Source organism: Giraffa tippelskirchi, chromosome 7 (genome assembly GCF_054371585.1).
Source record: "Giraffa tippelskirchi isolate mGirTip1 chromosome 7, T2T-mGirTip1v1.2.pri, whole genome shotgun sequence".
Classification (NCBI taxonomy): Eukaryota; Metazoa; Chordata; class Mammalia; order Artiodactyla; family Giraffidae; genus Giraffa; species Giraffa tippelskirchi.
The window spans coordinates 68,677,294-68,702,329 of record NC_137281.1 but is presented as its reverse complement, the minus strand read 5'-3'; the positions used below and the strand labels follow the sequence as shown (position 1 = coordinate 68,702,329).

At 38.9% G+C, this 25,036-nt stretch overlaps 1 long non-coding RNA gene across 1 annotated transcript in view; it reads left to right on the top strand.

The window, feature by feature from the left end:
• Positions 1-10,885: 10,885 nt before the first annotated feature.
• Positions 10,886-25,036, top strand: part of LOC145512128 (uncharacterized) — a 108,904-nt gene continuing 94,753 nt past the window's right edge. The window contains exon 1 of the long non-coding RNA XR_014058316.1: positions 10,886-10,993. This is a non-coding gene — a long non-coding RNA (uncharacterized LOC145512128). The remainder of the gene's footprint in view (positions 10,994-25,036) is intronic.

The following is a 25,036-nucleotide window of genomic DNA, read 5'->3' as shown; positions in this document are numbered from 1 at the left end:
CAGCCCCAGCTGCCAAGACAAAAGGTTATAGACTGGGTGGCTCCAACAACAGATGCTTATTTTCTCACAGTCCTGAACGATGGAAGAGTAAGATCGGGATGCCTGGATGATTCCTTTCTGGTGAAACCTCTTCCCCTGACTTATAGGTGGCTGCCATCCCACTGCATACTCTCGTGACCTCTTCTTTGTGAGGAGCTGTCGGGGAGAGAATGAGCTCTGTGTGTCTTCTCTCGTAAAAACACTAAACTTGTTCTCTCAGAGTCCCACCCATGTGACCCTTTTAACCTTAATTACCTCCTTATAGGTTCTATCTCCACATACAGTTATCTTAGGGGTTAGAGCGTCAGCATATAAATTTGGGCTTCCCTTGTGGCTCAGCTGGTAAAGAATCTGCCTGCGGTGTGGGAGACCTGGGTTCAATCCCTGGATTGGGAAGACCCCGTGGAGAAGGGAAAGGCTACCCACTCCAGTATTCTGGCCTGGAGAATTCCATGGACTGTATAGTCCATGGGGTTGCAAAGAGTTGGACACAGCTTTCACCTTCATATAAATTTGGAGGAGAGAGAATTCAGTCTATAGCAAGGATCCATGTTTTTGTGTGGACATGTGCTTTTATTTCTTTTGAAATAAAAAAGAGTAGGATCACTGGACCGGAAGATAGACAGATGGCAAATAAGCACATGAAAATATGCTCAATGCTATTTGTCATTAGGAAAGTGCAAATTCAGATCACCATAAAATGCCATTAGAGTCCCAACAGAATGGCTACTACACCACCATAGCAAGCACTGGTGAAGGTGGGGGACAATTTGTGTTCCTATACACTGCTGGTGTGAATCTAAGATAGAATCACCTTGGGTAACCATTTGGTAATGTCTCAAAATTTTCAACATATACTGTCTACAGGATTTTGGAGGAAAACTTTCTCTGTCTATCCAGAGATGCAAATTAACAAGATACTACTGAAACATATTTTTCCCCCCAGGAAAATCATATAGATTTTCAACATGTGCATAACATAATACACTCTATTTAAAGCCTTGTGTCAAAACCTTTGATCTCTCTTAAGAGATTTTTAGGAAAATATTTTCTTTGGTCAAGATGACATTCTGTTATAATAAGCCCATGTAGATGAGTCAAATGACAAACAAATTCAGAGTAGATATAATTTATAGAAATATGTAGGCCATCTGTGATGAACTGCAGGAATCTCATCCTGGAAGAAGCAGTTTCACTATACATTAAACAGGCCCCCACCCTTAGCTGAAACATGCACTTCAAAATGCCAGACACCACATTCTGTTTAACGCTCCATATTCCCTTCAGGAAGATGTATTTAAACAAGCCATGTCTTCTGTCATCTTTTTATAATTTTACATTTTCCAAACTTCAGAAAGTTAACTAATTTGAAAAAAGAAAAAAACACCTTTAAAACATTGACATACATAATTTAATTACTTAAACCCCTGAAGGCTATGCAGAAGAATCACCAGGAAGACTTGTTAAAATACAGATTCTGGCCCCACCCTCAGAGTTTTGAATTCAGTAGGTCTGAAATGGGGCCTGAGGAATTGCATTTCTCACAAGTTCCCAGGTGATGCTGATGGTGCTGGTTGGGAACTACACTTTGAAAATCACTGCTTTAGAATCTACCCATCAAAAAAATAATTAAAGTTATTTCTAAATACCTATGAATAATTTTTTAAAGGGGGACAGTTCATCCTTTACCAGCAGCCTCCCTCTTACTCTACCTCATACATCAAAATAATGCCAGTCAAAAAAAAAAAGAGTATTGAAGACCCTGCTAAGCAGGTTACATCACAAAGAGTAGTTTTTAAGGAAGGGAGAGATTCCTGTTTGAGTTTCATCAAAGTACCTACCACCTAGTCTATATGGATACCCACCTCATTTTATAACATATTATAAGATATTCAATATATAATAACTTGTGCTATACAGTAAGTCCTCTTGCTTATCTATTTATGTATGGTAGTTTGTTATTTGTTAATTCCATACTGTTAATTTGTCTGTCCCTCCCTCCCTCCTTCTCCCCTTTAGTAACCATAAGTTTGTTTTCTATGCCTGTGAGTCTCTGTTTTGTACATAAATTAATTTGTATTATTTTTTGTATTCTACATACAAGTGATATCACATAGTATTTGTCTTTCTCTGTCTGATTTACTTCTCTAAACAATGTTCTCTAGGTCCATCCGTGTTGCTACAAAGGGCAATACTTCATTTTTTATGACTGAGTAGTATTCCCCTATATGCGTGTATCACATCTTCATAAGCCGGTTACCTGTTGATGGGCACTTGGGTTGTTTCCAAGTCTTGTCTGTTGTAAATGTTGCTGCATGAACATTGGGGTGCATGCATCTTTTTGAATTAGTTTTCATCCTTTCTGACTGTATGCCAGGAATGGGATTTTAGGCCCATATGATAGCTCTACTTTTAGTTTTTCAAGGAGCCTCCATACTGTTTTCAATAGTGGCTATACCAGTTAGTATCCTCACAGTGTAAAAGGGTTTCCTTTTCTCCACACCCTCTTCAGCATTAATTATTTGTAGACCTTTTGATGATAGCCATTCTGACTGATGTGAGGTGATACCTTATTATAGTTTGATTTGCATTTCTTTTTTAATTAGCGATGTTGAACATAGATTTACGTCCAAAAATGTTTTGCCTATGTTCTCTTCTAGGAGTTTTGTGTTGTCATGCACTATATTTAGGTCTTTAAACCATTTTGAGCTTATTTTTGTATGTGGTGTGAGAGAGTTCTAATTTCATTGATTTGCATATAGCTGTCCAGCTTTCCCAGTATCACTTGTTGAAGAAACTGTCTTTTCTCCATTGTGTATTCCTGCCTTCTTTGTCATAGTTGTGTCAATTACACAACTATTTTGTGTAATTGACTGTGTGTGGCTTTATTTCTAGGCTCTCTATTCTGTTCCATTGATCTATATGTTTGTCTTTGTGTTAATATCATGGTGTTTTGATTACTGTAGTTTTGTAGTATAGTCTGAAGTCTGGAAGGTTTATGTCTCCAGCTTTGTTCCTTTTCTCATGATTGCTTCTGCAGTTCTGAGCCACTTTTGGTTGCATATAAATCCTAGAATTGTTTTTTCTAGTTCTGTGAAAAATGACATGGTTATTTTGATTGCATTAAATCCATACATTGCTTTGGGCAGCATGGCCATTTTAACAATATTAATTCTTCCAATTCAAGAGCTTGAGATATCTTTTCATATCCATGAATCAGCTTTAAATTCCTTTATCAATGTTTTGTAGTTTTCAGCATGCAGATCTTTTACATGTTTGGTTGTTTATTACTAGGAATTTTTTGTTGACATGATTTTAAGTGGAATTTTTTTAAGTTTCTCTTTCTGTTATTTCCTTGTTAATGTAAAGAAATGCAACAGATTTCTGTAGATTAACCTTGTAACCTGCTAACTTACTGAATTTATTCATTACTTCTAATAGTTTTTGTGTGGAGACTTCAGCATTCACTATATAGTGTATCATGGAGTTTGCATACAGTTTTACCTCTTCCCTTCCAATTTGTATACCTTTGATTTCTTTTTCTTATCTGATGGCTATGGCTAGGACTTCCAGTACTATGTTAAATAGGACTGATAAGAGTGGGCATCCTTGTTTTGTTCCTAAATTTAGTAGGAAGACTTTCAACTATTCACTGTTGAGTATTATGTTGGCTGTGGGTTTGTCATAAACGACTTTTATTACGTTGAAATATGTTCTCACTATACTCACTTTGATAAGAGTTTTTTTTAGGAAGGGATGTTGAAATTTTTCAACTGCTTTTTTTTTCTGCATTTATGGAGATGATCATATGGTTTTTGTCTTAACTTTTGTTACTGTGGCATATTACATTGATTGATTTCCTTAAGTTGAACCATATCCCTAGGATGAATCCAACTTGATCATGGCATATGATGCTTTTTATGTACTGTTGGATTTGGTTTGCTAATATTTTGTTGAGTTTTGCATCCTTATTCATAAAGGTATTGACCCGTCATTTTCTTTCTTTCTCTCTTTGTCTTTCTGGTTTTGGTACGGGATTATGGGAGCTTCACAGAATGAATTTGGGAGTGTTCTGTCCTCTCTTTTTTGGAATAGTTTGAGAAGTATAGGTACAAATTTTTCTTTGTATGTTTGGCAGAACTATTCAGTGAAGCCCTCTAGTCCTGGACTTTTGTTTGCACAGTTTTATTTTATTATTATTAAAAATTGTATTTCACTAATGATCTGTTCAAGTTATCTGTTTCTTCTTGACTCAGTTTCAGCAGATTTTATGCTTCTAGAAACTTGCCTATTTCTTCTAGGTTTTCCGATTTGTTGACATGTAAGTGTTCATAGTATTCTCTTATGATTTTTTTTTAATATTTCCGTGGTATCTGTTGTTATTTCTCCTCTTTCATTTCTTATTTTGTTTATTTGAGTCCTCTCTCTTTTCTTCCTGGTGAGCCTGGCTAGAAGTTTGTAAGTTTTGTTTATTTTCAAAAAAAAATATCAAGAAAAAAAGAAAATTGCTGTTGGTTTTATTGATCTTTTCTATTTTTTAATCTCTATTTTATTTCTTCTCTGGTCTTTATTATTTCTTTTCTTCTGCTGATTTTGGGTTTGTTTTTTCATATTTTTCTAATTATTTTAGGTGATAGTTTAAGTTGCTTACTTGAGATTTTTCTTTTTTATTGAAGAAAGCCTATATCACCATGAACTTCCTTCTTAGACCTACGTTTGTCACATCTTATCAACTTTGTGATGCTGTGCTTTCATTTTCATTCATCTCAAAGTATTTTCTAATTTCTTCTTTGATTTTGTCATTGACCTATTAGTTTTTTAGTAGCACGTTGTTAGTCTCCACTGTTCATTTTTTCCTATTTTTTCCTTCTGTGGTTGATTTCTAGTTTCACGCTATTGTAGTCAGAAAAAATGCTTGGAATAATTTCTATCTTCTTTAATTTGTTGAGGCTTGTTTTGTGACCTAGTATGTGATTTATCCTAGAGAATGTTCCATTCGTGCTTGAAAAGAATGTGTATTCTGGGTTTGGAGGATGTATTGTATAGGCATCACGAGGTTGCAGCTGCCAGTGCAAGGCTCTCTACCCTGATTATTAGCAAGCCAGCACACATGCACTCTTCTTGAGTAGAGACTCAGTTTCTCTGACAATTCTATCTGTCTTATTGGATTTCTCAGCAGAAAAGAGGGCTGTCTCCTCTGTGCACAAACACAGGACTGGGATGCCCAGATTATAGCTCATCCTGCTCACTCCTTCATGGTCCACCCATGTGGACCTTCTTGGCCTAACAAATCCCTCCAGGAACAGTCATCCTGACTTGATGCCTTTTTTCCATCCTCCTTGGTTACATGGAGATCTTTCTTGCAGCTTTGATGGTATAGGAGTTCTGTCAGTTTCTAGTTAATTTTGCATCATAATTGTTCTATATGTAGATTTTCTGTGTGTATATTTGTGGGAGGAGATGGGCTCCATGTCCTCTTACTCCATCATGATCCCTTCCCCTCAAGTCTTAATTTGTTTATTTTTTCGTTTACAATTCACCATCACATGTAAAATAACATCACCCAAAACTCTAGGAAAGTATGAAGTTAAGTTTTGTTGTATGTACTTACAATGTATATACCAGTAATATATATCTGACTATGCTTAGTTCAGGTTGTAGATAGGATAAGTGGTATTTAAGAGGGGATATATATCAAACCATAATCAAATTACCATATTTCATTGACTCTAAGATGCCACTGATTATATTAGTATCTTATTTACCACCAAGAAAGAACTAATTGAAGAAACTATCATTTATAAAATAACCCAATTTCAGAAATTTTAATGTGAGGGAAAAACGTCATCTTGAAAATTGACAAAGTATAGTAGTGATAATTAGAATAATGTTTATACTACTCTTTTCTGCTAAATAATTGATTCACTACTACTAATGTCTCTGTATTTATACCATGTTCATTGATAAATATATATGAAAGACATAGGTGTAAATACTTACAGGTAACAGATATATATAAGAAAGTATGCAAGCATATAATTTTTTGCAGATCAAATAATAGGAGGATGCTTTTGAAAACTGAACTTAAACCATCCTTTAGAGTAGAGTTTATTGCCTTGCTGACTACAAATTACATGTATCATTCAAAAAATGACTCTGATTTTCTGTGTCCTTTTACCTCTAGTACCTCCACGTATTAGTCTTTAGCTCAGCCTAACTTCTCTTGAAGTGATCAGATGCTGGAGTAATTCCAAGGTCACATCTGTTGTCCACACCACACAAAGGGAGCCAGTCATCCTAACTTTGTTAGTTGGAGGCCCAGGGTTCACTGTGATAGACCAGTCTGAGTCACATGCGGTGGGTTAAGGCACCAACAGGAGAGCCTTATTGGTATTTCAGTCTCTTCCCAGACTGTGCTTCTGAATGACTTAGGCCCCGCTTGCTGGCTGGTGGACCCCCTGACTAATCAAACCTGCCAGCACACTTCAGCTGGCACCCAGCAAACATATGGTGTCAGGGTCAATATTTACCTTCATTTGACATGTACAGCACTGCATCTATTTATTTATTTATTTATTCAGCAGGCAGTTAGGCTTCACGGAGCAAAATCCCCTTGTTCTCTACTTGGGTTACTGGATATCAGAGCCTTGGCAAACAGCTTTCAGACAAGATCATCCAAATGTGCAGTGTTTGTGTACCATTGCTATTCCTATGAGAGGAAAAAAGAATATATAAACATATACACAAAGTATATATTGAGAGTACAGTATTATATATAGAAGAATACATTATTAGTAGTAAGGTAAATATTAACATATATTTCATATATTATTTGTATCTTTATATTTAATATATATATTTAGATAAAGAAATATTTATATATACAATATAAATATATATTATTTGAGAAACATGGTGTTCTTTTTAATTTAGGCATATATCATGTCAATGTGTTATATATGGTTTTGGTACCTTGAGAGGCTTTTGCAAATACGAAAGATTATTTAGGAACTTCATTTTTTAATAAGTTATATGTTAATATTAAAAATGGAAAGTCTAGGCCTTTTTTGAGGTTTTAGTTCACTTACAAATATTATTATTTGGTTTTTACAGCTAATAGATTTTAACATGACTTTTAAGGAAGGCTTGATTAATATATTAAATTAATGTACAAGTTGAGTTAATTAAAAAAAATACCCTCAAACATTTTAAGCTGTATTTATACATTTTATTTCCATGTTAAGTATCTCAACTATCTAACAAACAAGCCAACTATTTTAAGAATGTAAATTACTCTTATTATTCCAACTTAAAGTCACAAGTCATAAATTAATGATTCAACTACAAATTTATATTGGAAGCAAGGTTACTTGTTTACTCTAATGCGCTCAGTTCCCTTAAATATTTATAGCAAGTACTTCAAGTAACAGATATGCACAAGTCCCTTAAGACAAGAATTATTGATATCCTAACTTTGTATTTAATTCTGAATCTTCCTGAGAGTAAAAGATGCTTTATAACCAAGGAAACAGTGTCATTGCAAATAATTGGGGACTTACTGTCTCCACATGCTAACATTTCTTCAAGATCCCAGATATTACCTGGAACATGAGGTTAGGGGTTAGAAATATGTGGCACCATCTTCCTCCCAGCCCTGACACTCATGCTGAGCCCCTTCTCAGAGTCACTTTGTCAACACCAAGTGACTGGGTTTAAGACTCTCCTGACCCTACAGGGCAGTGGGCTCTAAACAGTGGACGTGCTCAAATCTATTCTCCTCTTCTGCAGTCTCCACCCCTGCATTTGAGGCAGTAACTTGGACGATGTCTCCTCTCTCTACCTCCATTTATAATCTAGCCAATCACCAGGTTATTCCATTTCTCCTACAACCTCTGAAATCTCTCTCAAATCTACCCCTTTTCTCCTTCTCCTGTTGCCTGAGTCCAGGCTTCACTATTCCTGCCTCCAGTTACTTAGCAGCCCCCACTCCCAGTCTCACCTGTCCAGGGGCTCTACCACAAGCCTCCTCCTTCGATCATGTTAATAACGACTATCCACCATCACCACCATTTACAAATGCCTTCTGCATACCTGGCAACAAGCTAGGTGTTCTGCCTATGTGTTCACATTGGCTTTCATCAGACCCCTGCATAAGACAAATTATTCGCCTCATTTTAAAATGAATGTATCAGTGCTCAAAAAGTTTAAGTAACTTTTTCAAAACCCTAGAGCTAGTGCAGAGATAAATCAAGATTCAAACTCAATGCTTAGCATTTCCCCAAACAAATCTTGTCTCCCTTTTCTACCTGTAACAATCCTACTGTTTTCCAAAACTATATTCATTGATCTCTTCCTTTGAAAAGACTGCCCTACTCCTGGCACCCATCTAATTTAGGCATCTCTGCCTCGATTTTCCATAGCATTTATATACATTCCTTTGTCACTAAGCACTAAGCACACTTTACTATAAATGATTCACTCATATTTCTTTACCTTTCCAGCATCAAGAAAAGTGCCTGACATGGTGACATGTAAATGTGACTGGGGATGGGGGTAGGAAGAAGCAACATACAGCTCCTTGCTGTGACTCAAGCACAGGTTTTATTTAGAGACCAGAAGATTCCATCACTTACCAGTCCAATGACCTTGGACAAATCATCTAACCTCTTTAATCTTAAATTAATGATCAAACAAGAATAATAATTCCTCTTACTGGGTTGTTGTGAGGATAAAATTAAAACATATAAATATGAGGCATATTGCTTGACCCATAAATAGCAAATAGCTTGCTGTTACCATATGACCATTATGATCATATTGTTATGGTTACTGACTATCAAAAAAGTCGTTTCTGAGTAGATGATGTGAATGAGGTATATAAAAGTGGAGGATGTTGCAGGCCAAATCTTGACCTCTCTGGGGACCAGCAATAAATTTGTGATTTCAACATCTGCTGTATCTCTAGAGGCAGCTCCTTTTGAACCTAGTCAGAGGACACTGAAACTCTCCTCTTTTCCATGGTTTATTCTAACTGAAATCCACGGACATTTACTGAGCTCCCATTGTGCATCAACTATGCAGCCTTGTAGAAGACACTCTAATTAGAACAGCTTCTGCTCTCAAGGAGTTGGTTCTGCTGCTTACACGAAAGAGGCTAACGCACCCCAGTGTGGACCCAGTGAGGACCGTCACTGGCCTGGCCCCAGTGGTGCTGGGAGAATACAAAGGGGTAAAGAAAGAGACAGATGAGTCATTCATCAGCCTGGAGCAGGTATGGATTGTGGAAAGCCCAAAGCAGCTACAATATGAAATACTGAAATTGTAGACCAAGCTAGAGAGTTCTCAATGTAAACTTTCCATGCTTGGGTACCACAGATTGATATACCTAAATCAAAGCCCTCAAATATACCCAGACCTGGCCATTCTGTATGTGACTTTGTGTAGAGCCAGACAGTGTTGTGACAGACTTGAATCTCTGTTCCACTTTACCCTCTTCTAAACATTTTTTGGTAGATTACTTCATTGGATTCTCAAAACCAAACGTGGCACTTTCTCCTGCCATTAAAAAAAAACCTAGTTAATACTAGGTTTTTGCCTGTGTTGTGTGATTTAACAGTCCTGGAAGACATCAATTCCAAAAGCTCTCCATCTCCCAGAAATTTTACCGCCACTAGTACATTTCTTTGGGTTAAAGTGGACTCCAGGAAGGTCACATGTTAAGTTGCTGTCTTGTGTGTTTTGGTGATTTAGTCAATTATCTTAGTAAATAAATGAGAGCACAAAATAAGCAAATACTCATTGAGCACCTACTATGTGACAGATAAGCTAGAGGGTGGGGCACAGTAAAGAATGGGATGCAATCCCTGCCCTCTGGCAGCTCACAGCTTAATGCTTAGAGACTTTGAAGCCTGCAGCACTCCCTGAGGGTCGCCCCGTGGTCCAGAGTTCTGTCCAGGATAGCAGGAGGGCTCAGGCCACAAAGGTAAGAGGAAGAGGTTAATGTAAATTTGATCTATCTCACAATTTGATCTAGGGCAGGCTTGTTTCCCCGAACTTCTTCAGTCCTGTCTCTGCCTCCTGAGACATCTGCATTGTACCAACCCACAGTTTAGTGCAGTCGCTCAGTCGTGTCCGACTCTTTGAGACCCCATGGACTGCAGCACGCCAGGCTTCCCTGTCCATCACCAACTCCCAGAGTTTACTCAAACTCATGTCCATCAAGTCAGTGATGTCATCCAACCATCTCATCCTCTGTCGTCCCCTTCTCCTCCCACGTTCAATCTTTGCCGGCATCAGGGTCTTTTTCAAATGAGTCAGTTCATCAGGTGGCCAAAGTATTGGAGTTTTAGCTTCAGCATCAGTCCTTCCAATGAATATTCAGGACTGATCTCCTTTAGGATGGACTGCTTGGATCTCCTTGCAGTCCAAGGGACTCTCAAGAGTCTTCTCCAACACCACAGTTCAAAAGCATCAATTTTTCTGCACTCAGCTTTCTTTATAGTCCAACTGTCACATCCATACATGACCACTGGAAAAACCATAGCTTTTACTAAACCGACCTTTGTTGGCAAAGTAATGTCTCTGCTTTTTAATATGCTGTCTAGATTTGTCATAGCTTTTCTTCCAAGGAGCGAGCATCTTTTAATGTCATGGCTGCAGTCTCCATCTGCAGTGATTTTGGAGCCCAGACAAAGTCTCTCACTGAACCACCCTTCTCTTGGGTATTCGTGTAGGTGGCCTGTGACTTTGCATCCTGAGTGCTTTGATAGTACCCACTCCTTTCAGGTCACTGCCCTCGTGTCAGACCCCCATTTTCTTATGTCTGGACTTGTCTTCACAGCCAGTTACTCATCTCCCTGTCTCCAGCCCTATGACTGTCCATCACTGTCTACACCGCAGGCAGAGCATCCTTCTGAAGCACTACATCTGATCTTCATCACTTTCCACCCCCCAGGTAAGATCTGCCAGGGGTTCCCATGGCAGATACACGCTCCCCAGCACACACCCGATTCTCACCCTGTGTTCTTTTCCCCACAAACACTCACTCACCTGGTTCTAGCTGCAATGAACCATAGCCCAAGGAAGATATGTATACTTTTATTTCTAATGCACCCCACCAGATCTCTTTCCCCAAAGTTGTTGCAGTTTTTTCTCTCCATCCTCACTAGCCTTTTAAAATTCTGCCAATCTGATGTGTGAAACCAATATCTTGTTGTTTAAATCAGTGTTTTCCTCTGACCTCCAGTGTAGCTGGACATATTTTTATATGTTTATTGAGGATTAGGATTTCCTCCTCTTAAATTGTCTTTCCATAATCCTTGCTCAACTTTCTGTGTTTTTCCTTTTCTCATTAATTTGTAGAAGCTCCCTGTGATACTAAGTTTTTGATTTTCTGGTAAGTATAACACATGCTAAGTCATCTCAGTCATGTCTAACTCTTTGTGACCCCACGGACTGTAGCCTGCCAGACTCCTCTGTTCATGAGATTCTCTAGGCAAGAATACTGCAGTGAGTTGCCATGCCCTCCTCCAGGGGATCTTCCAGACCCAGGGATCGAACCTGTGTCTCTTATGTCTCCTGCATTGGCAGGTGGGTTATTTACCACTAGTGCCACCTGGGAAGTCAGTAAACATAATAGCTAACCATTATTGAATACTTTTGTGTACAAGGCACTGTTTCCCCAGTCAATTCTAGGTCTTTGATTTTGTTCACGTTGTATTTGCCTAAATACAACATGAATTAATAATGTTTAACAAATGTTTAACATTAATACATGTTTAACAAATAATGGATACAGGAATGAGTGAATGAACTGAATGAATGAAATGTGTAACTTCTATTTGCCCTCAAAGACTAGCTTTTTGATCAGGGGCTATTTCATCATAGGATTCTTCTGTATTGTCTTGTGCCCCTTTGTTCCCTTTCGAATCATCCCTCTCTGCCTCTTGCTTGACTAGCTAGTAAGTACACCAGAGAGTCTGAATAAATGCTTTCAGAATGACAAGAATGCCTTTCTCTCCCTTAAATGTTGGGCTTTGGAAAAAGGCTCAGGAAACACACTCAGGTGAGAGGAGGAAATGCTTCCTGTTTCATGAATTGTATAGAGAGAGCCATTATTAGTTACCAGAAAATGATATGCCTAGCATGTAGGCATATAAATGATCTTGGCAATGAGGCAACTAAAATTTTACTGTTATTTCTTTTATATACTGTATCCTTCTAGGAGGAGTTTATAAAATCCTTCCTGGCTTGTTTATGAAGCACCAACCAGCCTGCAGAACTCTAGAGGAATTTCTTCCTTGTTTCTACAAGGAAGCGAATCCACAGCAACTGAGCAAAACAGAATGGCCCCAAAATATTAAACCGGAATCAGAGAGGTTTCACCTCCAAAGCATGGATTGAATGATTTTCTTTTAATTTTAGAAGAACTTTTCCTTTGGATTTATACCAGTATACCCAAGTGTAATTCAAGATTAAGTTATTCGTTCAGGATCCTTTCCCCATCTTCTGCTGAGACTGTAAAACAACCTCAACCTCTCCTTTCTTGTCTACTCTTCCCTTCCTGCCCCCTCCCCGGTTTTCCTTTAACATTTCTTTTTCTTAAATGACTCATAAATTAAAGTCCATGCATTTGGGACACATTGTGTGTTATTTGCAGATAAAACACTTAAGTGTTTCATTTGGAATCAAACACAGTTTCCTGAGGAAATAACTGAAATCACAGGATTGTTGAATAAGCTGATAAGCAAAATCAGGTCACCAGGCAAAAGTTATCTTTTTTTGACCAAAGAATCTAAAGCAGCTTTATAAAGATACATAAACAATAAGGCCTTGGTCCAGAAATCACCTAAGTTGGACCTTAAATATAGGGCTGCAGGCTGTCAGAAAACAAAGGTTTCAATAAAAATGAAGAGCAGCACCAGGTCTCACGAGTTCATTGGGTATTACTGCAAAAACTGCCTCCCTGGTCTCAGGGGGAGCAGGGGAGAGAAAACAGCATTGATTTAAGCTCTCAGAACAAAAAAAAAGGAGAAGCTCTATACAGTCAGCAAAATAAGACCAGGAGCTGACTGGCTCAGATCATGAACTCATTACTGCCAAATTCAGACTATAATTGAAGAAAGTAGGGAAAACCACTAGACCATTCAGGTATGACCTAAATCAAATCCCTTACAATTATACAGTGGAAGTGACAAATAGTTTCAAGGGATTAGATCTGATAGACGGAGTGCCTGACAAACCATGGATGGAGGTTCGTGACATTGTACAGGAGACAGTGATCAAGACCAATGGCAAAATGGCTGTCTGAGGAGACCTTACAAATAGCTGAGAGAAGAAGAGAAGTGAAAGGCAAAGGAGAAAAGGAAAGATATACCCATTTGAATGCAGAGTTCCAAAGAATAGCAAAGAGAGGTAAGAAAGCCTTCGTAGGTGATCAGTGCAAAGAAATAGAGGAAAACAATAAAATGGGAAAGACTAGAGATCTCTTCAAGAAAACTAGAGATACCAAGGGAACATTGCATGCAAAGATGGGCCAATAAAGGACAGAAATTGTATGGACCTAACAGAAGCAGAAGGTATTAAGAAAAGATGGTAAGAATACACAGAAGAACTATACAAAAAAGATCTTCATGACCCAGATAACCACGATGGTGTGATCACTCACCTAGAGCCAGACATCCTGGAATGGGAAGTCAAGTGGGCCTTAGGACGCATCACTACGAACAAAGCTAGTGGAAGTGATGGAATTCCAGCTGAGCTATTTCAAATCCTAAAAGATGATGCTGTAAAAGTGCTGCACTCAATATGCCAGCAAATTTGGAAAACTCAGCAGTGGCCACAGGACTGGAAAAAGTTAGTTTTCATTCCAATCCCAAAGAAAGGCAATGCCAAAGAATGCTCAAACTACCGCACAATTGCACTCTTCTCACATGCTAGTAAAGTAATGCTCAAAATTCTCCAAGTCAGGCTTCAACAGTACATGAACCGTGAACTTCCAGATGTTCAAGCTGGATTTAGAAAAAGCAGAGGAACCAGAGATTAAATTGCCAACATCCATTGGCTCATCAAAAAATCAAGAGAGTTCCAGAAAAACATCTACTTCTGTTTTATTGACTATGCCAAAGCCTTTGACTGTGTAGATCACAACAAACTATGGAAAATTCTAAAAGAAATGGGAATACCAGACACCTGACCTGCCTCCTGAGAAATCTGTATGCAGGTTAAGAAGCAACAGTTAGAACAGGACATGGAACAACAGACTGGTTCCAAATCGGGAAAGGAATATGTCAAGGCTGTATATTGTCACCCTGCTTATTTAACTTATATGCTGAACACATCATGTGAAATCCCAGGCTGGATGAAGCATAAGCTGAAATCAAGATTGCCGGGAGAAATATCAATAACCTCAGATATGCAGATGACACCACCCTTATGGCAGAAAGAAAAGAACTAAAGAGCCTCTTGATGAAAGTGAAAGAGGAGAGTGAAAAAGTTGGCTTAAAACTCAACATTCAGAAAACTAAGATCATGGCATCTGGTCCCATCACTTCATGGCAAATAGATGGGGAAACAGTGACAGACTTTATTTTTTTGGGCTCCAAAATCACTGCAGACAGTGACTGCAGCCATGAAATTAAAAGGCACTTGCCCCTTGGAACAAAAGCTATGACCCACCTAGACAGCATATTATAAAACAGAGACATTACTTTGCCAACAAAGGTCCAGTCTAGTCAAAGCTCTGGTTTTTCCAGTGGTCATGTATGGATGTGAGAGTTGGAGTATAAAGAAAGCTGAGCATTGAGGAATTGATGCTTTTGAAGTGTGGTGTTGGAGAGGACTCTTGAGAGTCCCTTGGACTGCAAGGAGATCCAACCAGTCCATCCTAAAGAAAATCAGTCCTGAATATTCATTGGAAGGACTGATGCTGAAGCTGAAACTCCAATACTTTGGCCACCTAATGTGAAGAACTGACTCATTTGAAGACGCTGATGCTGGGAAAGATTGAAGGCAGGAGGAGAAGGGAATGACAGAGGGTAAGTTGGTTGGATGACATCACTGACTCAAATGACATGAGTTTGAGTAAGCTCCAGGAGTTGATGATGGACAGGGAAGCCTGGCATGCTGCAGTCCATGGGGTCGCAAAGAATCAGACACAACTGAGTGACTGAATTGAACTGAAGCTGGATTCATGACATATGGCTTCAAAGGTTCACCTCTCTGCTGGCTGGAAGCATAGGTTCAGGAAGGATGATCAAAACACTGGACCATAACTTATTCTAGCCTGAGGATGATCACTGATATCAGACTGTAGTGAACCCTGAGCAGGATCAGTTTATTCACTCATCCATTATTCAATGACTCTTTATCGAGCACACACTCTATCAGCAGTAGACTAGGTCCTCATGGCAGGGGAAACAGTCCCTATATGAAATCTAACAGGGCTAGTCTAGTCCTGTGCCAACACAAACAGGGAGGTAATATAAATGATGCAGGCTGGGAGGAGCTGGGAACTGTGGTGGCTGGAACAACAGAGGCTTCATCTAAAAGAGGCTGCCTTGACAAAGAAAGACAAGGATCGTATATCGTTTTTAAATGGAATCTAAAAATGATACAAATGAGCTTATTTACAAAACAAAGGCAGACTCACTGACATAGAAAACAAATTTATGGTTAGCAAAGGGGAAAGGAGGATGGGGATAACTTAGAAGTTTGGAACTCACAGACACACAGTACTATGTATAAAGTAGATAACAACGGTCAGGACCTATTGTATAGCACAGGGAACTGTACTCAATATCTTGTAATAATCTATAATGGAAAAGAATCTGAAAAAGAATATGTGTATGAATATATGGAGCTTCTTTGGTGGCTCAGACAGTAAAGAATCTGCCTGCAGTGCAAGAGACGTGGGTTTCTATCCCTGGGTTGGGAAGATCCCCTGGAGAAGGGAATGGCTACCCACTCCAGTATTCTTGCCCAGAGAATTCCATGGACAGAGGAGCCTGGTAGGCTACGGGGTAGGTTCATGGGGTTGCAAAGAGTCCAACACACTAAGCAACTAACACTTTCACTTTTCATATGAATATATATATGTATATGAATAGATATATGTATACCTGATTCACTTTAATGTACAACTCAAAGTAACACAACATATACATCAACTACACTTCAGTTTTAAAAAAAGAGCCTGCCTTTATTCAGCTCCATTGATTGTTTTCATAAGGAAGCATGAGCTCAGTATTGTTACATTTTCCAGTTTTCAAAGAAGAAAGCCTCAAACCCCAATTTTTTTTTTTTTTTTTATAAATTTATTTATTTTAGTTGGGGGCTAATTACTTTACAATATTGTAATAGTTTCTGCCATACATTGACATGAATCAGCCACGGGTTTACATGTGTTCCCCTTCCCGGACCCCCCACCCACCTCCCTCCCCATCCCATCCTTCTGGATCATCCCATTGCCCCGGCCCTGAGCCCTTGTCACATGCATCGAACATGGAATGGTGCTCTGTTTCACATATGACAATACACATGTCTCAATGCCATTCTCCCAGAACGTCCCACCCTCACCTTCTCCCTCAGAGTCCATAAAAATTGTTCCATGCATCTGTGTCTCTTATTCTGTCTCGCATATAGGGTTATCGTTACCATCTTTCAAATTCCATATATATGCATTAGTATACTGTATTGTTGTTTTTCTTTCTGGCTTACTTCACTCTGTATAATGGGCTCCAGTTTCATCCATCTCAGTAGAACCAATTCAAATGTATTTTTTTTAATGGCTGAGTAATATTCCATTGTGTATATGTACCACAGCTTCCTTATCCATTCGTCTGCTGATGGACATCTAGGTTGCTTCCATGTCCTGGCTATTGTAAACAGTGCTGCGATGAACATTGGGGTACACGCGTCTCTTTCAATTCTGGTTTCCTCGGTGTATATGCCCAGCAGTGGGATTGCTGGGTCATATGGCAGTTCTATTCCCAGTTTTTTAAGGAATCTCCACACTGTTCTCCATAGTGGCTGTACTAGTTTGCATTCCCACCAACAGTGTAAGAGGGTTCCCTTTTCTCCACACCCTCTCCAGCATTTATTGCTTGTAGACTTTTGGATAGCAGCCATTCTGACTGGTGTGAAATGATACCTCATTGTGGTTTTGATTTGCATTTCTCTAATAATGAGTGATGTTGAGCATCTTTTCATGTGTTTGTTAGCCATCTGTATGTCTTCTTTGGAGAAATGTCTGTTTAGTTCTTTGGCCCATTTTTTGATTGGGTCGTTTATTTTTCGGGAATTCAGCTGCAGAAGTTGCTTGTATATTTTTGATATTAATTGTTTGTCTGTTGCTTCATTTGCTATTATTTTCTCCCATTCTGAAGGCTGTCTTTTCACCTTGTTTATAGTTTCCTTTGTTGTGCAAAAGCTTTTAATTTTAATTAGGTCCCATTTGTTTATTTTTGCTTTTATTTCCAATATTCTGGGAGGTGGGTCATGGAGGATCCTGCTGTGATTTATGTCGGAGAGTGTTTTGCCTATGTTTTCCTCTAGGAGTTTTATTGTTTCTGGTCTTACGTTTAGATCTTTAATCCATTTTGAGTTTATTTTTGTGTACGGTGTTAGGAAGTGTTCTAGTTTCATTCTTTTACAAGTGGTTGACCAGTTTTCCCAGCACCACTTGTTAAAGAGATTGTCTTTTCTCCATTGTATATTCTTGCCTCCTTTGTCGAAGATAAGGTGTCCATATGTGCGTGGGTTTATCTCTGGGCTTTCTATTTTGTTCCATTGATCTATATTGCTATCTTTGTGCCAATACCATACTGTCTTGATGACTGTGGCTTTGTAGTAGAGCCTGAAGTCAGGCAGGTTGATTCCTCCAGTTCCATTCTTCTTCCTCAAGATTGCTTTGGCTATTCGAGGTTTCTTATATTTCCATACAAATTGTGAGATGATTTGTTCTAGTTCTGTGAAAAATACCATTGGTAGCTTGATAGGGATTGCATTGAATCTGTAGATTGCTTTGGGTAGAATACTCATTTTCACTATATTAATTCTTCCAATCCATGAACACGGTATATTTCTCCATCTGCTTGTGTCCTCTTTGATTTCTTTCATCAGTGTTTTATAGTTTTCTATATATAAGTCTTTTGTTTCTTTAGGTAGATATATTCCTAAGTATTTTATTCTTTTTGATGCAATGGTGAATGGTATTGTTTCCTTAATTTCTCTTTCTGTTTTCTCATTATTGGAGTATAGGAATGCAAGGGATTTCTGTGTGTTAATTTTATATCCTGCAACTTTACTATATTCATTGATCAACTCTAGTAATTTTCTAGTAGAGTCTTTAGGGTTTTCTATGTAGAGGATCATGTCATCTGCAAACAGTGAGAGTTTTACTTCTTCTTTTCCTATCTGTATTCCTTTTATTTCTTTTTCAGCTCTGATTGCTGTGGCCAAAACTTCCAAAACTATGTTGAATAGTAGTGGTGAAAGTGGGCATCCTTGCCTTGTTCCTGACTTTAGGGGAAATGCTTTCAATTTTTCACCATTGAGGATAATGTTTGCTGTGGGTTTGTCATATATAGCTTTTATTATGTTGAGATATGTTCCTTCTATTCCTGCTTTCTGGAGGGTTTTAATCATAAATGGATGCTGAATTTTGTCAAAGGCTTTTTCTGCATCTATTGAGATAACCATATGGTTTTTTTCTTTCAATTTGTTAATGTGGTGTATTACATTGATTGATTTGCGGATGTTAAAAAAACCTTGCATTCCTGGGATAAAGCCCACTTGGTCATGATGTATGATCTTTTTAATATGATGTTGGATTCTGTTTGCTAGAATTTTATTAAGGATTTTTGCATCTATGTTCATCAGTGATATTGGCCTGTAGTTTTCCTTTTTTGTGACATCTTTGTCTGGTTTTGGAATTAGGGTGATGGTGGCCTCATAGAATGAGTTTGGAAGTTTACCATCTTCTGCAATTTTCTGGAAGAGTTTGAGTAGGATAGGTGTTAGCTCTTCTCTAAATTTTTGGTAGAATTCCGCTGTGAAGCCGTCTGGTCCTGGGCTTTTGTTTGCTGGAAGATTTCTGATTACAGTTTCGATTTCCGTGCTTGTGATGGGTCTGTTAAGATCTTCTATTTCTTCCTGGTTCAGTTTTGGAAAGTTATACTTTTCTAAGAATTTGTCCATTTCTTCCAAGTTGTCCATTTTATTGGCATATAGCTGTTGGTAGTAGTCTCTTATGATCCTTTGTATTTCTGTGGAGTCTGTTGTGATCTCTCCATTTTCATTTCTAATTTTGTTGATCTGATTCTTCTCCCTTTGTTTCTTGATGAGTCTGGCTAATGGCTTATCAATTTTGTTTATCTTCTCGAAAAACCAGCTTTTAGTTTTGTTGATTTTTGCTATGGTCTCTTTCGTTTCTTTTGCATTTATTTCTGCCCTAATTTTTAAGATTTCTTTCCTTCTACTGACCCTGGGGTTTTTCATTTCTTCCTTCTCTAGTTGCTTTAGGTGTAGAGTTAGTTGATTTATTTGATTTTTTTCTTGTTTCTTGAGGTATGCCTGTATTGCTATGAACCTTCCCCTTAGTATTGCTTTTACAGTGTCCCATAGGTTTTGGGTTGTTGTGTTTTCATTTTCATTCGTTTCTATGCATAATTTTATTTCTTTTTTGATTTCTTCTGTGATTTGTTGGTTATTCAGAAGCGTGTTGTTTAGCCTCCATATGTTGGAACTTTTAATAGTTTTTTTCCTGTAATTGAGGTCTAATCTTACTGCATTGTGGTCAGAGAAGATGGCTGGGATGATTTCAATTTTTTTGAATTTACCAAGGCTAGATTTATGGCCCAGGATGTGATCTATCCTGGAGAAAGTTCCATGTGCACTTGAGAAAAAGGTAAAATTGATTGTTTTGGGGTGGAAACTCCTGTAAATATCAATTAAATCTAATTTGTCTATTGTATCATTTAAAGTTTGTGTTTCCTTGTTAATTTTCTGTTTAGTTGATCTATCCATATGCGTGAGTGGAGTATTAAAGTCTCCCACTATTATTGTGTTATTGTTAATTTCCCCTTTCATACTTGTTAGTATTTGCCTTATATATTGTGGTGCTCCTATGTTGGGTGCATATATATTTATGATTGTTACGTCTTCTTCTTGAATTGATCCTTTGATCTTTATGTAGTGTCCTTCTTTGTCCCTTTTCACATCCTTTATTTTAAAGTCTATTTTATCTGAAATGAGTATTGCGACTCCTGCTTTCTTTTGGTCTCCGTTTGCATGGAATATGTTTTTCCATCCTTTCACTTTCAGCCTGTGTGTGTCCCTAGTTTTGAGGTGGGTCTCTTGTAGACAGCATATATAGGGGTCTTGTTTTTGTATCCATTCAGCAACCCTTTGTCTTTTGGTTTGGGCATTCAACCCATTTACATTTAAGGTAATTATTGATAAGTATGATCCCTTTGCCATTTACTTTGTTGTTTTGAGTTCGTGTTGAAACATCCTTTCTGTGTTTCCTGTTTAGAGAAGATCCTTTAGCATTTGCTGGAGAGCTGGTTTGGTGGTGCTGAATTCCCTCAGCTCTTGCTTGTCTGTAAAGCTTTTGAATTCTCCTTCATATCTGAATGAGATCCTTGCTGGGTACAGTAATCTGGGTTGTAGATTATTCTCTTTCATTACTTTAAGTATGTCCTGCCATTCCCTTCTAGCCTGAAGGGTTTCTATTGAAAGATCAGCTGTTATCCTTATGGGGATCCCCTTGTGTGTTATTTGTTGTTTTTCCCTTGCTGCTTTTAATATTTGTTCTTTGTGTTTGATCTTTGTTAATTTGATTAATATGTGTCTTGGGGTGTTTCGCCTTGGGTTTATCCTGTTTGGAACTCTCTGGGTTTCTTGGACTTCTGTGACTATTTCTTTCCTCAATTTAGGGAAATTCTCAACTATTATCTCCTCGAGTATTTTTTCATGGCCTTTCCTTTTATCTTCTTCTTCTGGGACTCCTATGATTCGAATGTTGGGGCGTTTCATATTGTCCCAGAGGTCCCGGAGGTTTTCCTCATTTCTTTTGATTCTTTTTTCTTTTTTCCACTCTGCTTCGTTTATTTCCATCATTCTATCTTCTACCTCACTTATCCTATCTTCTGCCTCCGTTATTCTACTGTTGGTTCCCTCCAGAGTGTCTTTTATCTCCTTTATTTCATTATTCATTCTATATTGATTCCTTTTTATTTCTTCTAAGTCCTTGATAAACATTTCTTGCATCTTCTCAATCTTTGTCTCCAGGCTATTTATCTGTAACTCCATTTTGCTTTCAAGATTTTGGATCATTTTTATTATCCTTATTCTAAATTCTTTTTCAGATAGATTCCCTATCTCCTCCTCTTTTGTTTGGCTTTGTGGGCATTTCTCATTTTCCTTTACTTGCTGAGTATTTCTCTGCCTTTTCATCTTGTTTAGATTGCTGTGTTAGGCGTGGCCCTTCTGTATTCTGGTAGTATAAAGTTCCTCTTTGTTGTGGAGGTTCCTCACTGCGGTTGGGGTTGGACAGGTGGCTTGTCAAGGTTTCCTGGTTGGGGGAGCTTGTGTCGGTGTTCTGGTGGGTGGAGCTGGATTTCTGCTCTCTAGAGTGTAATGGAGTGACCAGTATTAATTTTTGAGATGTCTATGGATTTGGTGTGCCTCTGGGCAGCCTGTATATTGATGCTCAGGTCTATGTTCCTGCGTTGCTGGAGAATTTGCGTGGTATGTCTTGCTCTGGAACTTATTGTCTCTTGGGTGGAGCTTGGTTTCAGTGAATTTATGGAGGCTATTGGATGGTCTCTTATTAATTAATGTTTCCCCTGGCTTTCAGTCTTATTCTTGCAGTAGCCTCAAGACGTCTCCTTCCATACAGCCTCAATAATAAAACTTTTAGGTTAATGGTGATAAGATTCTCCACAGTGAGGGATACCCAGAAAGGTTCACTGAGTTACATGGAGAGATGAGGTGGGGGGGGTGGGTTGAGGTGACCAGGAGGGGAAGAGGGGAATTCAAATGTGGAGAGAGCAATCTAGCCAGTAAGCACTTCCCTCTGTGCTTTCCACAGTTTGGAACACTCAGAGTGATTCACAGAGATACATAGAGAGGGGGGAGGAAGGTAACAGAGGTGAGCATGAGTAGAAAGGGAGGAATTAAGAGGGGAGAGAGAGAGATCTGGGCAGTATCCTGTTCCTGAAGTGTTCTCCGGTACCCAGAACACCCTCAGAGATTCACAGAATTGGGTTGAGAAGAGAAGGAGAAGGGTGGGAGATAGAGGTTCCCTGGGGGAGAAGAAAGAGCATCAATAGGGGGAGAGAGTGATCAGGCCAGTGATCACACTCCTGAGTAAAAATGGGTCCTAAAGATTGGGTTCTTAAATGTACAAAGTTGATATCAAATATGTAAAACAAAGATTAAAAATCTAGAGTAGAGGTTAGACTCTTATAAAACTTACAATCTAAAAAAAAAAAAAAAAGAAAAAAGGAAACTGTAAAAAGAAAAAAAACAGTAAAACAGTAGAAAAAGAAACAGTAAAAAAATGTAGAACAGGAAAAAAACGTTAAAAAAAAAGAAAACACAAAAGGTATAAGATATATGTATGTAGTTTGCTTCAAAAATAGGGGTCAAACCCCAATTTTATTGTAAAATTTCTTCTGTTTAAAAACTGGCAGCTAATTGCAATTTTTAAAAAATACTATGTCAGCAAAATATGACTGCAAGGCCAAATTTGACTGAACAGCCAGATAACAACCTCTGCAATAAACTGCCGTATAGTATTTAAAATATATAGCAGTGAATTTCACAAAGTGTTGCCATTTCCCTATTCTTGTCTCCTTAACTTTTGGAAATATCTAAAACATGCAACAGCTACTCTTACAATGCTACTGCTGCTACTGCTGCTAAGTCGCTTCATTAGTGTCCGACCCTGTGCAACCCCATAAACAGCAGCCCACCAGGCTCCCCCGTCCCTGGGATTCTCCAGGCAAGAACACTGGAGTGGGTTGCCATTTCCTTCTCCAATGCATGAAAGTGAAAAGTGAAAGTGAAGTCACTCAGTTGTGTCCGACTCTTCGAGACCCCATGGACTGCAGCCCACCAGACTTCTCCGTCCATGGGATTCTCCAGGCAAGAGTACTGGAGTGGGTGCCATTGCCTTCTCTGACTCTTACAATATGTTGACATAGAATGAACTTTTTTAAATGTTTGAAATATGATACCGGAAATCTCCCTCCACCCCCACCCCCTAGCACCATTTGGGACGCCTGGCGTTTCCTATGCAGTGACTGAAAATATAGGAACCTTTCTAACTAAGTGTGCTTATCACCTGTACTTCATTGGTCTCGTGGTGTTTTCCCCCTCCGCGTGGCTGTCTCAAGATCTACAAGGTACTCCTATGCATATTCTAAAACTCAGGCCCTCCTGACACTGCAAACCCTCACTGATTTTTACAAAAGGGAAGGTCATTTTTTCCTCTTTAGCCCCAACCAGTCTGTCATATCCAAAATATAGCTAATGCAGCTCTTGCTGAAACAGTGTGCAAATTAGGGAAAGAGAACTTTAACTCCGATACTCTTCACTAACATTTGTTAGGAGAGTATCAGAACATGCAAATCTCTAACTTCCTCATGAATGGGCTCCCTTACAGTTGGCAGCACACAATCTATACATCAATAAGAGGTGGTCCTGTGTTAGTCCCCTCCAGGGACCCTTTCTCACCAATCCACCCTCAAACTCCTTTTGGCATCTCATAAACCCATGGCCCTTGGTTTTCAACTTCCTGTCTTCACAGTTATTCAACAGGCAATAACGAGGGACCTAAAAACTGTGTTCCCAGCCCTACGTCTAAATCTTGTAGGGGTTGACAAGCAGAGTCACCTTTGTTGGACTATGTGAGAGGGATGCTTTGAACAGCCTGAAACAAGGTGGGATGTAGCATCTTTCTAAGGATTCTTTCCAGGCTCCAGAGAAGAGATTGAAAATTGATAGCCAGAACTGAAAACTAGTTCAATCTATGCTAAGACACATATTTTTGTTTACTCTTGTGTTGTCAGGTACATTGTTTCCTAAAACTCGAATTTTAATGCTTTTAAGACTTTAACCATTGCTTCCAATTGACTTCTATACTATGTGAATCAAGAAACAGATTCTGCTCATAAAACAAAAGGACCAAAGTAACAGTGACTTAAATGGGATGATTTGGGTTTTCTCTCATGTAATGTAGTTCTAGCATGAATAGTACAGAGCCAGGATGACAGACCCATGGTGTCTGAGCCCCAGGCCCCTTCCACGATGTTGCTCAGCCAGCCCTGAGGTATTGCCCTTATCTGAGCGGCCTACAATCGCTGACTACCACCAGGAACGGGGTCCTGCTGATGAGAGAGAGAAAGGGGAGAGGGAAGTATGTGCATCCTCTGTAACTGCACAACCCAGAAGTTACACCTGTCATTTCTGCTCATGCATCACTGGCCAGAACTTCATTACATAGAATCTTAGTCTTCCCAAGCTGCCATAACCAAGTACCACAAGCTGTGTGGTGCAAATAAGAGAATTTTTTTTTCTCGCAGTTCTGGAGGCTGGGAAGTCCCAGATCAAGGTGCCGGCTGATTCAATTTCTGGTGATAGCTCTCTTCTTGCCTTGTAAACAGGGGTGTTCCCCTGTGTCCCCACCTGGTGGAGAAAGACCTCTTCCTCTTCTTAGAGGTTACAGTCCTGTTGGATTAGGGCCCACCTTAGACCCTCATTTACCTTGAATTACCTCCTAGCGGCCCTTTCTCCAGATACGGTCACACGGTGCTGGTGAGGTAGGCTGGGGGCATATTCGGCTTCAAATTATGAATTTGGGAGACACCATTCAGCCCATGGCACATGGCTTCACATGGTTGCAAGGGAGCCTGGGAGGTGTGGTGCGTGTTCCGAGCAGGATTCTATTACTAATCCTGGCGGTCCATTACTTGTCTCTTGTACAACCCAA